Source organism: Panthera uncia (assembly GCF_023721935.1).
Source record: "Panthera uncia isolate 11264 chromosome C1 unlocalized genomic scaffold, Puncia_PCG_1.0 HiC_scaffold_4, whole genome shotgun sequence".
Lineage (NCBI taxonomy): Eukaryota > Metazoa > Chordata > Mammalia > Carnivora > Felidae > Panthera > Panthera uncia.
Window position 1 is genome coordinate 13,443,730 of NW_026057585.1, and position 15,703 is coordinate 13,459,432.

Below are 15,703 nucleotides of genomic sequence, written 5' to 3' on the forward strand. Positions count from 1 at the left end.
GAAAATTGTTTTGGACAGGGCTGATCTGTAATATTCAGGTGCTCTTTCCTAAGCTAATTCACTTAAAAAAAACTTACTATGAAAAATCTCAAGTATACATAATAATAGAATAGTATGAGCCCCATCTTCAACAATTAACTAATCTTTTGCCAATTTTAATGTCTTATCTATACCCCCACCTTTTGGGGGTAAAGGGACAGTTTTTTAAACCAAATCCAAGCTTTCATTGTATCATTTCATCTATACATATTTCACTATGTCATCTCTAGCAAAAAGTTTTAAAAGATAACCCAGATACTATTATCATACTGTAACAAAAGTTAATATTAATTCCTCAATACTCCGTTTAATACCCAATCCCTGTTTAAATCTCCTAGTTTGTCTCAAAATATCTTTTTGAGTTTTTATATTTCTTTTCTATTGTTTCTATAACAAATTACTGTAAATTTAGTAACTTCAAACAATATAAATTCATTATCTTACCAAGTCTTTAGGTCAGAAGTATGACATGGGCATCCCTGGGGCTAACATCAAGGTACTACATTCCTTTCTGGATATTCTAGGAGAGAATCTGTTTACTTGCCTTTTCCAGCATCTACAGCCTGCATTCTTTGGTTCTTAGTCCCCTTCTGCCTTCCAAATTAGCAATGTTTCATCTTTTTGACTTTCCTTCCATAGTCGTATCTCCCTCTGACCCCCACTGGGAAAGGTTCTCTGCTTCTAAGGACCCAAGTGATTATAACCCAGAATAACCTCCCCATTTAAAAATCTTTAACATAATCAAAGTCTCTGACCATGAAAAGTAACATATTCACAGGTTCTGAGGATTAAGATGTGGATGTCTTTGGGAGGGGCTATTATTCTGCCTCCCACTGTTTGTCTGCAGCGGAATATTTTTTTAAAGTAGGCTCCATGCCCAATGTGGGGCTCAAACTCACAACCCTGAGGTCAAGAGTTGCATGCTGTACTGACTGAGCCAGCCAGGCACCCCATGCAGTAGAATCTAAACAAGGTGTCCCCCATTGCATTTGGTTGCCCATTGATTGCATTGGGTAAAGTCTAAATCTCTGTTAATCTCTAATAGCTCTTCCCCCCACCCCACACTTTGTTTAATGAGGCTCTCTCTTTAAATAAATTATAACTTTTTTTTTTTTAACAAGCATGTTTATTTGCTGTTCAAGCAGAATATCTAATATAATCTGTGATTCACTTGAAATGGGCTTTACTGTATTTAAACTGATTTTCTTAAGTAAAAGCTATAATATTAATACTAAGGGTAGAAATTTTTAAGTGGAGGCCATAGCTCACTTGACTTCACATCAGTGGAGAGAGGTGGTATCTGGAGAGTCTGTTGGCCACTTCCCAAGAGGCCTCTAGAGGTTGCATTACTTGGGTGAATATGTGGTCCAAAGTTTGATTTGCATCACTGCAGGCTTGGAAACTGATTTTGTTAGCAAATGGAAAGCACATCCATCTCTCAGGGTGGACTCACAGAAACCAAGCTAGTAAGACCAATGTATGAACATGGATGCCAATTTACAGACGTAGATAAAGTCTGGTATAGGTTTGACCAGCCAATTTTTCCTTTCCCTAGGCAGACAATGTGGGAAATCAAAACATAAATATGAAGGTGAATTAGATGAATGCATTGCCTAGAGCACCAAATAAGAGGATAAAATTAATACAGAATCAGGAAGAATGGCTCCCCAGGGCCCAAAGCAATGCACTGGGGTATGTTTCCTGAGGAGCATCCTTTAAGATTCCTTTGTCACTGGTACTGGAAAGTTGGTTTGAGTTTTCATTTCCAGTGACAGGAGGCATCCAAGCATTGTCTGTCTGTGGCTTTCAGGTGACTTTGTGTATTTCTACTCTAATTTATTCACATGTTGAGCTCAGAGGTAATTCAAAGAGGGGAATTTTACTTTCAATATCTTCAGGGAAGCTTCGTAGTTGTTCCCAAGAGCTGACAACACTAAACATTGTGCCTGAAAATCAGGAACTTTTCAAGAACTCTGCCTGTATCCCAGAACATTCCTAATCTCTAGGCCTGATTTTTCTGAGGGCCCTATGTTTACCTTCTATTTTTTTTAATGTTTATTTATTTTTGAGAGGGGGAGGGGGCAGAGAGAGAGACACAGAATCCAAAGCAGGTTCCAGGCTCTGAACTGTCAGCACAGAGTCCAACGAGGGGCTCGAACTCACAAACTACAAGATCAGGACCTGAGCTGAAGTTGAATGCTTAACTGACTGAGCCACCCAGGCACCCCCCTATGTTTACCTTCTTAGCACAGACTGAGAGGTGGATGACCAGTGAGCAAGGTATTAAATGTGTTGTTACAGGTTGCTGCTTTTCCTGGATCCTGGTAAATGACTACATGAGCTAGATTGTTATGATTGGGAAATGCTAGGATAAAATAGGCAGAGAAGGAAAGGTTAGGACCTGAGGTCCCTGGGTGGGGGAAAAACACATATTTTGGAACAATGCTGGGAGCATTTGACCACAGCAAACCCCCTCGGGCTTAACGTTCCTCTTAAGAACTTAACACACCACCTACTCTCCCTCAGGTTCCCATCAGGAATTTGACTATCAAAATACCTAACTAACAAAAGTAAACCATAAAACTTGTGTTACATGAGGGACAGTATGACCATAGTCTGACTCCTCACACAATGGAGTCGAGCCAATCAGGAATGGACAAGCCAGGACCTAGAGTTATCTAGCCAGTAAGGGTAGAACCTGAAAAGGAACAAGGGAGAAGGGAAGGGAGGGCTGACCAGAATCTTATAAAACAAAGACCCTTGCCTATTGTTGCAGAAATTCAGTTTCAAAATGTCCCTTCTCTGCAAAAGAGCTTTCATACTATTCTTCCTTTCTAATCTTTAATAAACTTAAAAAAGATTTTTTAATGTTTATTCATTTTTGAGAGACAGAAACAGAGCACAAGCCAGGGTAGGCCAGAGAGAGAGAGGGGACATAGAATCCAAAGCAGGCGCCAGACTGAATTGCCAGCACGGAGCCTGATGTGGGGCTCAAATTCACAAACTGTGAGATCGAGATTGTGACCTGAGCCGAAGTCTGATGCTTAACCAACTGAGTCACCCAGGCATCCCTACTCTATTACACTTTTGCCTGCTGCTCATTTTGTTTTGTGTCCACCCCTTCATTCTTCAAAGTGGTGAGAACGAATCCCAGGTATTGAGGTAAAAAATCCTGGAACATTATGGGATAGGATCACAGAAAATATTTTGATATGTCAGCATGTATTTACTAAGCACCTATAATTTATTTGAGACATAGCACTGATACTATTTTGCTCTATGGTATCTGTATGAGTGGAATTCTAAAGTTATCGAAATAAAGTAAGGAGAAATTTCTTATGTTACCTGTAGATTGGTAAGTGTTAAGGTTTGAACTTTTGTACAAAATCCCAATTCATGTGTAATTTGTAGCATTGAGACTTCTATGCATATGCTCACTATATTATACTTACACAGAAACCCTGGTAAACTGTGTTGAACTTGGGTGCATTCTTTTAGGATAGGAAGAACAATCACTGAAACAAAGCATTTTGTCATTTGCCTTTGTGTGGCTTTATTTAATTAATTAATTTATTAATTAATTAATTTATTTATTTATGAGCCAGGGAGAGGGGTAAAGGGGGTGAGAAAGGCAGAGAGAGATGAGAGAGAGAGAGAAAGAGAGAGAGAGAGAGAGAGAGAGAGAGAGAGAGAGAGAAAGATCTTAAACAGGCTCTGTGTTCAGTGCAGAGCCTGACTCGGGGCCCAATCTTATGACCTTGGGATCATGACCTGAGCCAAGATCAAGAGTTAGACACTCAGGGGTGTCTGGGTGGCTCAGTTGGTTGAGCATTCTGACTTCCGCTCAGGTCATGATCTCACGGTTTGTGAGTTCAAGCCCTGCATCAGGCTCTGTGCTGACAGCTCAGAGCCTGGAGCCTGCTTCAGATTCTGTGTCTCCCTCTCTCTCTGCCCCTCCCCTGATCACACTCTGTCTCTCTCTGTCTCTCTCTTTCAAAAATAAATAAACATTGGGGCGCCTGGGTGGCGCAGTCAGTTAAGTGTCCGACTTCAGCCAGGTCACGATCTCGCGGTCCGTGAGTTCGAGCCCCGCGTCAGGCTCTGGGCTGATGGCTCGGAGCCTGGAGCCTGTTTCCGATTCTGTGTCTCCCTCTCTCTCTGCCCCTCCCCCGTTCATGCTCTGTCTCTCTCTGTCCCAAAAATAAATTAAAAAAAAAACGTTGAAAAAAAAAAAATAAATAAATAAACATTAAAAAGTAATTAAAAAAAAAAAAAAGAGTCAGACACTCAACCAACTGAGCCATCCAGGGGCTGTGTGACTATTTCAGATAAATAACTCAAAATTTAGTTGGAAAGGGCCAATTTAGTTACTGACCAAACTCTAAAAGAAATGCTAATATGATACTTAATTTTTCTGAAATAGGATTTTTATAAATATTTTGGGGGCACATGACTTACAATAAGACACCTACCTAGACTCATTTTGGTCAATCTCTGTTTTTCTTTGCTCTTTCTAGCAAGTTCTATTAAATAGTCTCAAGATTATTACTAGAAAGTTACTAACCTTACCCTAAAATACCCATCCAAAATTATGATGCTTAATGTGATTTATGTATTATTAATATTTTTAATCTGTAGTTTCCCCCGTTTTTGACTTTGAAGTATGCCAGTGGTTTCATTAAAATAGGGTGAATTTTTTTCTCAAAACAGAATATTTAAAAATTTTTATTTTTGTTTTCAGTAGAACATCCAATTATTTACTTAACATAAAAAAGCACATCTCTTTTATGTTGAAACAAGAGTGTGTGTGTGTGTGTGTGTGCGTGTGTGTTGCTAGGTTTAGTCATTGACATATAATTTAAGCTTTTGTTTAGGGGTCTGGAGAGGAGTGCTGGTAGACGCAGGTATTCTACCTACGTAATCTTTGAGACTATTTGAAAGAGAAGCAGTGGTGGTCTCGTTTGTTCTCCCAGAGCCAGGGCACTGCTGGCTATAAATCACACAGCTCTTTGGTGTGTGTATTTATGTATGTGTTCTAATAAGGAGAGTGGAACTTTTAAAACAAGTGCTCATATCCCTGTTGAACTTCCCCTGAACAGCTTGAGGCAAGATTTCCTATTTTAGGCTTGTGCTCAGATTCCTTTCCACTATTTGGGGAAAACCAAAAACGTCTATTTCCCTTTTTAGAAATGAGATTTGAGAATCTTATTAAAAGGGGTACACCTTAGCCTATAGGCATTTAAGTCACAAGCACTATGAATCATTCTGTCAAGTTAGGACCTGCATTTTCAAACGATGCCTAACCTAGTTCCACATCCAGAGTAGGCACTTGATAAATATTTGGTGAATGATTGAGGCAGTACCTCAGAATCCAAGGACAGTCCTTCAACTGAGAAAGCCTTGTCCTTTCTGAACAATTCACTGCTTTGCAGCAACTAGAGTGAAAGACAAGAAGATCTAATCTTAATCAGTGTGGCTGAGTATAGAAGGAAAGGTGATACCTTAGGCTAACAGCTATTAAGGTTGTAGTGTAAAACTTGATGTTACATTAGGAAGTGAATATACAGTCAATGCATTTATTACTGAACAAGATGTGCCAGATGTCATATTTCAGTGCCTGATTTCTCCCTTTTCCCCACCCCCTTTTTCTGGAAATACGGTTGTGCGTTTGCTTCTAACAATTCTGAGGACTTGTTCAAAATTTAGACACAGGTAACACTGCCACAGGATATGGGGGATGTAAACATGAATAAGACCTTATTCCCTCTACCTTTTCAGGATAAGTCCATTTTTTTTCACACTAAAATATCCAGTTGATACACTGAAGTAGAGTGCAAAAAGAAGGGTTTAAGAATCATATTGGTTGAAATCTTAGCTCCCCTACAGATCAGCTATTTGCCCTTGGGCAAATTATCCCTTAACGTCTAAAATGGGAATAGTTAACAGGCATCTTAAGGGAGATTGTGAAGCTTAAATGAGAGCATAAGTAAAATACTTTATTTTATGAATGCCCAAACCAATCTAGTACCAGATCACGTTCTTCCTTTTATGTAGCACTCTGCCTCTAATAGGTGGTCAAATGTTTGTCAGGCTCCCTGATTAGTAACTCTTTCTAGAAATGATGTGAGAAACAAAGGCAAGCTGAGGGCAAAGCACAAGCTAACAGCTACCCCCCACCCCCCAAGGTGGGATATGTGTGACATTCCTCAAGCACTCTTGGCTGCCCAAGAACAAAGGAAAGGGAGAAAAAAGTGGTTAACTGATAAAGATCACAGTGATGCCTCTATCATGAGCCTCTATCAGCTTGCAATGGTCTTTTTTTTTTTTAAGTTTATTTATTTTGAGAGAGTGAGAGAGCACAAGCAGGGGAGGGGCAAATGGAGAGAGAGAGAGAGAGAGGGAGAGAGAGAGAGAGAGAGAGAGAGAGAAGATCCCAAACGCTCTGTGCTGAGCCGATGAGAGACTTCATCTCATGAACCCGTGAGATCATGATCTGAGACAAAATCAAGAGTCTTAGCTGACTCTTAACTGAAATCAAGATGCTTAACTGACTGAGCTGCCCAGAAGCCCCAGTTTGCAACTGTATTAATGATTTACAAGAAAAAAGCAATCTTATCAATAGTCAAACTTCTAGAAACCTATAGATTGAATTTCCTAGGACCCTGACACCACCATCCCTTCCGTAGGATAGAAAAATCTTATATAATCAGTCACTCCTCACAACCCAAGGGCAGCTATTTCTGTCCTCTGTCAATGGGTCCTGTCCTTGTGCTTTAATAAAGACATTTTTTTGCACTGAAGACGTCTCAAGAATTCTTTCTTGGCCATTGGCTCCAAACCCCAACACTTTAAACCACATCAGATCTAGCTGAAAATTTAAATAAATAGTGCTTGGTTCTTGCAGTGGTATTGAGAATCAAATTTAAGAAGCGGACTCTCAGATGAACTATACTGGCAAAAACCATACTGGCATTTCCAGGATATATTGTATCTGCCCACTTTTTCAATTTAAATACTCCGTAAAATTTTTTTTTTTCTTTTTGATATCAAGACCCTGGGTAACATTAATTTGTGTTTATATTCATTTGCCTGTCACATCACTGAGAGAGTTTCTTAATGAAGACTTTCTTATAGGAGTTAATCAGGACTAGTTAAGCTTTGCATAAACTGTTTTCCCTGAATTCGTAAATACTTTTCTTAGAACCTTTCCTTCACACGATAGCTTCTTTTATCTTGAATTAGATTAAAATTTTCCTGTTCTTAAGTGTTTTTGATGTTTATTATTACCACTCTTTATTATGTCCTTTCCCTCAGTCTGGAGGCCCAGCTCACTCTTGGCATTTGGCCCTTATGAAGGCGAGGTTCTTACAGGTTTGTATCACTGTATTCTTAACTCTTCTACATCGTTATACCCACTGAATACTCAATTCAGCTGGGTTAAGCATCATGTATATTTGTGGAATCGACTGCACTGGTGGGGTCGGAAAGTGAGGTTCTGTTGTCATGGGCCTTGCAACTAATAAGGGTAGTAAAAAACCAAATCTGTGAACAAGTTAAGTAACTGTAAAATGCTCCAAGGTATATCAGCATCACAAAAGGAGAAATCAAAAATGGGGCAAATAAGCAGCTGGAGTTTTCAGGAAGAAAGTGAGGCCAGGAAGAGCGGAGAGAAAAGGGGAGGCTAGATTTATTTCATTTGCGTTCAGTAATAAATTGTCAGGAAAGAGTATTATAGAGGCGATTCTAATGAGCAGAGGACTTCTCGATTCCGAGGCGACAGCCCCCTCCGCGCTATTTCGGGACGCGGGGTCACCGGCCAGCGACCCGTCTGCGTCCCGGCTGCTGGTCTCTCACCCAATCGCCAGGCCAGCTCTTCCTCCGAGTCCAGCAGGTCCTTGGAGGGCAGGCCAGAGCCTGTCTGTCTAGGCAGGTCCCCACCTCTCCAGGCTCGGGCCCGCCCAGCCGACTCTCCCTTTGGCTCAGGCACCTGCCTGGCCGCCCCTCGGCGGGGTCCTGAGGCGCCTCGGAGAAGCGCGATGATTGGTTGCCGCTCGGGGCTGGAGCTCTGCTCCAGCGCCGCTTGACAACCGCAGTCTGCAAGAGGCTGAGCCGAGCGGTCCTCCGGGAGGGGCAGACGCGAGGAAGGACGGCCTGACGATCTGATGGATTGACGCGCGGGCGGCAGGAGGGAGGACCGACGCCAAACCCAGACATAGACCTCCGCCCTCGCGCTCCAGCCCCAGCCCGGACCCGGCCGCGTCAGGGCTCCGTTCGCCGGCCTCACAGCCGCTTTCTGCTCAGCCGCTTCTCTGGACTCGTCCGGGAACCCTCAGGTGAGTGACTCCGGGAGGCGGAGGCGGGGTCGGCCGCGTCGCACCTCGGGTTGCCATGGTCACCAGTCGCCACCTGTCACCAGCTGACAGGGCTCCGACCCAGGCGGCCCTTGGCCCAAAGGGCGGCGTTTGCGGCCCGGGAGAAGGGTCTCGGGTAGGCTTCGGTGCCTCCTGGGTGGGGACTGGGGTCGTTGAGTGAGGCCCCGGCGCCGCCGGATGAGGACCTGGGAACTGCCGGCCCCTATTTCGAGACCGCCTGTCCTGGACCACACCTTCCCCTCTCTTCCAGCCCGGCTCTGGGGTAGAGCGACACCCCTCGCCTGGTACCGTCGGCCCCGGAGCGGGGAGCTAGCGCAGGACCAGTGCCCACCTCGCCGCTGCTGAGAGGCGGGAGGGGAGCTGGCTGCGTTGATTTCTTCCTTCCTCGCCCGCGGCCGAGCCTTTGCGAGAACTGAGGGGCGCGCTCGCGTCCCTGTCTGGGCACGCCTTGGCCGGGAGGAGGGGAGGAAGCTGCGGGGCTGGGAACCGAGCGGCGGAGTGGGGCAGCTCCGCGGGGCCGGCTTTGGCCTTTCTTACGTCAGTGGTTCTGTGGGTGCAGCCTTTGGGGGTCTGGGCGGGGGGCGGGGAGAGGGGAATCGACTGGGTTTGGAACCCGGCTTTGCTGGGGCTGAGGAGCGCCGGCGTAGAAGAGGCGGGAGGCTGTAGAACTCTAGGGTTCAGCCGGTGTCTTGTATTGGGGAGAAAGATTGGGGCTCCAGCTCTGGGGCGAGGCCTTGGGCAAAAGGGGCAAGGTAGGCTGGGCGGCATTTGAACAGCATTTGATTTTTTTTCATCTCTATACCCAGACGTGCAGTCAGTAACCACGCATGGTATCTGAGCGGAGCGTTTTTGGCAACTTGGTTCTCTGCATAATGAAAGGAGAAGCCTTTGTTCCACCCAGATTCATAGGTTGTGATCTAACACTTATTTGCCTCCCTTTGTTGTAGACTTCATAGAATGCTTCAAGAAGTTAATGGCACAGAAATTAACATGTAGGCTTTAAATATGCTACAGATCTTTTTTCACAGTAAATCCAAGTAGAATCTTTTTTGTCTCCGGTGTTGGCTTGAGTTGCATTGAAATTTTACTAGGAAGGAGAAACGCCTAAGAGCCCATTTTCCTTTATATGGCATATTCTAGGGGTCTCATTTAGGACAAAGATGTAATGAACAATTTTACCTTAGGTTTTAGGGGGGAGATTGCTTCCACACAAAAGGAAAATTATTATACAGTGCGGGAAAAGACAAGCAATTAAACCATTAGCAGTATATTGTCAGGTAAAAAAAAAAAAGCAAGCACCACAGAACACTGGAACTTATATGCCATAATAATATGTAATTTTTTGTGAAGGGATTTCAATGTTTACCTCTTCTTCCTACTTCCTAATTCTTTTTTCTTTCTTTCTCTCTCTCTCTCTTTTAAAGCCAGTATTAGGACTATATCATTAGAGAACAGGGGTATTATTCTAAGTTCCTAGTTACATACTTGTGTTCAGCCTCTGTTTCTGTTTGTGAAATTATCAGTTACTGAATGGACAGCATGGGATATTGCTGATATATACTGTAGTTTGAGAAATACTTCAAAATAAGTATGAAAAGATGCAGTTTTCCTTAGCAAATCAGTAAGCTGGAAATCAGATTGCCTGGATTTAAGTGTCATTTAGCTATTGATTACAATCATGGAAGAGATACTTAACCTACTGTTGAGTCTAATATCTAGATCTGTAAAATGGGGATAATACCTACTGTTGTTTTAGTCTGGAATGGGCTCTAAGTTGAGCAAGATAGTCTGTTTGAAAGCACTTTGGAAAAAAATTAAGGCATCTGTTGATTACCTCTTAATAGAGTGGAGCATTGGCAAGGATAATTAAAATACTCTGCATGATCTATTTAGTATTTTGAGGCCCAAGACCTTATTTCTTATAATGGCCTTACAGGGCTCACAGGAACTATTAAGGTGCATCCATCCTTACTCTTTAATGGAGGTTCTTTATTACCATGGTGACATGGAAAAAGGGTGTTTCTTTCCTATATGTGTGCAAGGATTGCTTTCCTGCTTTCAGTACGATTTTCTTATATTTAGAGAATATAAGGTAGATTTCAGAGACTTCAAAGAAATTTCATGCTTAAGGGACCCTGGGGATGTGTTCAGTCTTTTTCTGCCCCTATGGAAAAAAATTTAAGAAGCATTGCCTTAGACTCACTCAGCTAATGAATCACTACTTAGCACAGGAAATAAGTTGAATTTCAATTTCTAAAACTTTGACACTAGGCTTATTATTCTGATTATCCCCTCTTGTTCCCCCCGCCTCCTGTAAATGTCAGAATATTGTAGTGGAAAGGTCAAAGGATTTTAGTCATATACACCCTCTTGTCCCATTCATAAATACTGTATAGGAGTATTAAGGGCCTGACATAGTAAATGCACAGTACATGTTAGTAGCTTTTCCTTTCCCATCTCTGCATGTTAGGATATTAACAATCTCTCAAACCCATTCTTAACAGGAAACCCTATTATTCCTCTGAACTTCCATGGCATTTCATTTGTAATTCTTTTATGGTGCTCTTTATATTTTATGCATATTACTTTTATATAGAAGACTTGAATCCAGGTCTTCAAACTCCAAGTCCAACGCTGGCCCATACCTAAGGATACTTTTTTATTCTGTGTAATTTTGAAACCATTACATTGAATAGTCAAAGCTTATATATTTCAACTGATTTTTCTTGCTTTTTTTGTTTTTTGTTTTGCTTTTTGCTTTTTAATTTGTTTCTGTTTGGGTAAAAAGCTATCCTTACAAAACACCACACACTACCTTATAAATCTTGCTTTCATGTTTTGTCATCTTCACTGTAGTAACTCAGTGATTGTATTCCTGGGACGCAGCATGGTACTAGCACAGAGTAGATACTCAAATATTTTTATTATTATTATTTTAATATTTGTTTATTTTTGACAGGGTAGGGAGAGATTTAGCAGGGGAGGGGCAGAGGGAGGGGGGACAGAGGATCTTTGCTTACAGCAGAAAGCCCCATGTGGGGCTTGAACTCACGAACCAGGAGATCATGACCTGAGAAGAAATTGGACACTTAACTGACTGAGCCACCCAAGCGCCCTGATACTCAAATATTGTTAAACAAATACTGACCTCAAACAAACATTATCATAAGTAAGAGTCTCTTCGTGTGGCATCTGCAACATAATTTGATCTAATCAAGCTTCCCAATATTTTGTTTTATTTTTTATTTTATTTTATTTTTTAATTTTTTAGAGAGAGAAGAGAACATGTGAGTGGGGGAGAGGAGTAAAGGGGGAGAGAGAGAATCTTTTTTTTTTAAATGTTTATTTACTTTGAAAGAGAGAGGGTAAGAGAGTGTGTGCATGTGTAAGCAGGGGAGGGGAGCAGAAAGAGAGAGGGAAAGAGAATCCCAAGCAGGCTCCATGCTGTCAGTGCAGAGCCTGATGTGGGGCTCCATCTCAAGAACCACAAGACACAAGATCATGACCTGAGGTGAAATCAAGAGTCCGGCACTTAATGGACTTAGCCACCCAGGGGCCTCAAGCTTCCTAATATTTTAAAATTACACCTAAAATATATTTAAAACCAGGGTTAACTTTTTCTAAAGTAAATTTTTACACTTTATCCACAGCACAGTAGCTCTCCCATAGCATGTTTTTAGTAGCTCTTTTGTCATACTGGTTTTACCATGGGTATGAACTCTGAAGGGGAGAAACTTATATTTATTAAGCACAATTCACATGCTTGCCACTCTGCCTGGACCTTTATCTTGTTTTGCAAGTCAACACCCTATTTTATAGAGAAACAGTACTACATGAAAAAGGACATAAACATTTTATACTATTTGATACATTGACTTAAATAATGAATTCTATAAAATGAACAGATTTCTATGGCTAAGTATGTTTTGTGACTTTTGTTGATGTATTGGAAAAGAAAATAGAATCTTGTAATAAAATTTTTGAGAAAACTTTACAGAACTGAACTAAAATTGGAGGCTTAATGTCCATTTTTTGGTTTAACCTTTTTTAAAATGTTATTTTGAAAGCCTGGAAATTGCGTTGGATTGGTTTTCTTTCCAACTTCAAGAGAAGCTTTAGAAATTAAATTCTGGGAAGTGCAAAAACAGTATCTGCTGAGCAGATGATGATGTAAAGCAACTTTAGGTGTTTGGGTGTGTTTATTATATAGTGCACACATCATGGGAAGTGTTGATTTCAATGTATACATTGAAATACCATACCTGGAGTGTTGTATTCTATTTTGGATGTTTTAAGAGAGTGATTAACACATGTTAGGAAGAGAATGATTAGAATGGTAGGGGTTCTGTAAGCTGTATGAAGAATTGCTAAAGCGTATAGGAAAATAGACATGATTATTGGTCAGATTCAAATGTGTGAAAGTTTGAAACATAATAAACTTTTATCATGATGACCCGAAGACGTGAATAACTAGATGAAAGTTGCAAGAAAGTAGATTTCATTTCAGTATTAGGAAAGCAAAATTTTTATACTTGTGAAAAAATTAAATGAGTGTTATCTATTGTTACAAATTACCTTTTCCAAAACAGTCACTTAAAACAACAAATATTTATCTCACTGTTTCTGAGGGTCAGGAATCTGAGCACAGACCTGCTGAGTGCCTCTGATTTAAGATCTCTCTTGAGGTTCGGTCAAGCTGCCACAGAGGCTTTGGTGTCATCTGAAGACACAAATCAGGGATGATCTCCTTCTAAGCTCAGTGGCTTGGGTCTCTGTTCCTGTGGGCTGTTGGACTGAAGGCTTCCATTCCTTGCCAGCAGGTGAGTGGAGGCTTCCCTCAGTTCTTTGTCACTTGGATCTTTCCACAAGGTTGCCTCATGACATGGCAGCTGGCTTCCCCCAGAGTGAACATTCTGAGAGAGAGGACACACGCCTGCACTCAGGACTCACACTACTATCTTTTTACAAATCTTGGAAGTGACAGCCCAACACTTCTGCTATGTTCTTGGGTAGAAGTGAATCACTAAATCCAGCGCACATTCAAGGGCCAGTGACTACAGAAGGTTGTAAACACTAGTAGGCTCATTGGTGACCATCTTAGAGACTGCCTTCCACAAGTGGCTTGTAAGGGGGGCATAAAAATTTTCTCTCATTGGAGGCATTTATGTAGAGGTTGGCAGACCATCTGTTAGAGGTAAGTTTTGGATATTCTGCATTATAGGAAAGTGGACTAATGTACCTTCTGACTCAATTCTGTGATGAATATATAAAAGGTAAGGAAGTAGAAAAGCTAAGGATGAAAGACTTTAATAGGTAATTATATAGTATATATTCTGATGTACTTAATTCAGTAGTTAATGCTTATATAATTTTGTCTTTTTCAGTACATTTTCAAGTTTTTGTGATTCTTGGTTCAGTACATTTCCTGCTGTGTTTCTGTATGTTGACCTACTGACTTTAAAAAAAAAGCCATTTTTTATGTAGTTCAATTTCTGAAGTATACACAAATACCTTAAGTTCTGTTTTTCCCTTTGAAAATAATAAAGTGTGTATGGGAGTAAAACAACATGAAGGACTTTTTTTTTTTTTTTTTTTTTAAGAGAGAGAGCTCGAGTTGGGGAGAGGGGCAGAAGGAGAGAGAGAGAATTTCAAGCAGGCTCCACGTTCAGTTTAACCCCAGTGAGGGGCTGGATCCCATGACCCCAGCGTCAGGACCTGTGCTTTAATCAAGAGTTGGGTGCTTAACCAACTGAGCCACCCAGGCACCCCATGAAGGACATTCTTCATCTGTTTTACAAAGCACACTTCTGTACCTTGGCTTTAGGTGTGACAGAAAACGATACTAGAGGTCTCATATAATGAAAGGTGAAATTGTGTTCTTAGATAAAACATTATTTTTACCATAAATAAATAAAGTAGAAACACACAAATAAGAAAATAAATAAGGAATATAGTATGAGTTTATATGAATATTTTACTTTGACCTTGGTTGATATAGCATTAATTTGTGCTTGGAGTTAATTTTTATTACAAATATTAAGATTATAAACTTTCTAGGGACACCGGGTGGCTCAGTTGATGGAGCATGTGACTCTCAATCCCAAAGTTGAGTTCAAGCCCCATGTTGGGTGTGGAGCCTACTTCAAAAAAAAAAAAAAAAAGAATATATACTTTCTACATTTCTTATTTACATCTTTATAGGTTGAAACTCTGCCTAATAAACATTTGAATTTTTACCATGAGCTGCTGTGATGATTTAAGTAATAAATCGTTTAAAAAATCTTTTAATTCTTTATGATTAACACCTAAAGCTTTTGCCTGTGAGTCAGGAGACCTGGAATTCTTAGTTCTGCCTAATGTCTAATAATTGTGTAATCAAGCAGTGGCACTGTTGCTCACTAGTAAGTGGGATTCTCATTTTAAATTGTTTTAAAGAATAGACTTGCTTTGGTCTGCCCATACCTACTGCTAGGTTTCTCTTGAGTTCAGTGACACCATCTGTGAGTTTTCTGATAAAGCTGTTCAGTCTGAGACCAGAGAACACAGCAAAGGTCTGATAGGGTTTTGTTTTGTTTTTTAATATTTATTTATTTTTGAGAGAGAGACAGTGTGTGAACAGGGGAGGGGCAGAAAGAGAGGGAGACACAGAATCTGAAGCAGGCTCTAGGCTTTGAGCTGTCAGCAAAGAGCCTGATGTGGGGCTCGAACTCATGAACCTCAAGATCATGACCTGAGCCAAAGTCGGATGCTCAACTGACTGAGCCACCCAGGAGCCCCTGATAGGGTTTTTTGTTTTTTGTTTTTTTAGTTTATTTATTTATTTTGAGAGAGACAGAGGCAGTGCAGGGTGAGGGAGGTGGGCAGAGAGCAAGGGAAAGAGAATCCCAAGCAGGCTTCATGCTGCCAGCACAGAACCCGACACAGGGCTTGAAATCCTGAAACCAGGAGGTCATGACCTGAGCCAAAACCAAGAGCCAGAGGCTTAACCAACTAAGCCACCCAGGTGCCCCAAAGGTCTGATAGGTCTTAAAGAGATCTGCCGAACCATGTTCTAGGCAAGTGAACTAAAAGTGTATTATTTAAGAATAAAAAAAATTCTCTACACATTTTGTTTTTTGATATAAAATTCTTATGCAGTAGGGGCTCCTGGATGGCTCAGGTGGTTTAGCGTCCAACTCTTTGATTTCGGCCCAGATCAAGATCTCAGTTCGAGAACCCCATGTTGGGCTTTGTGCTGACAGGCTGCTTGGGATTCTCGCTCTCCTTCTCTTTCTGCCCCTCTCCTACCCCCT

General features: G+C 41.3%; 1 protein-coding gene across 4 annotated transcripts in view; it reads left to right on the forward strand.

Moving 5' to 3' along the window:
• Window positions 1-15,703, forward strand: part of LOC125912308 (transcription initiation factor TFIID subunit 13) — an 88,212-nt gene that overhangs the window by 10,658 nt on the left and 61,851 nt on the right. For 2 of the 4 annotated variants that reach the window (XM_049616659.1, XM_049616660.1), the window contains exon 1: window positions 8,291-8,372. The exons of 1 other annotated variant lie outside the window; for it this stretch is intronic. The gene's annotated coding sequence lies outside the window, so the exon portion shown is untranslated. Of the gene's footprint in view, window positions 1-8,289; window positions 8,373-13,045; window positions 13,232-15,703 lie in introns of those variants that run through there. One more of the 4 variants, XM_049616661.1, reaches the window with a different exon arrangement.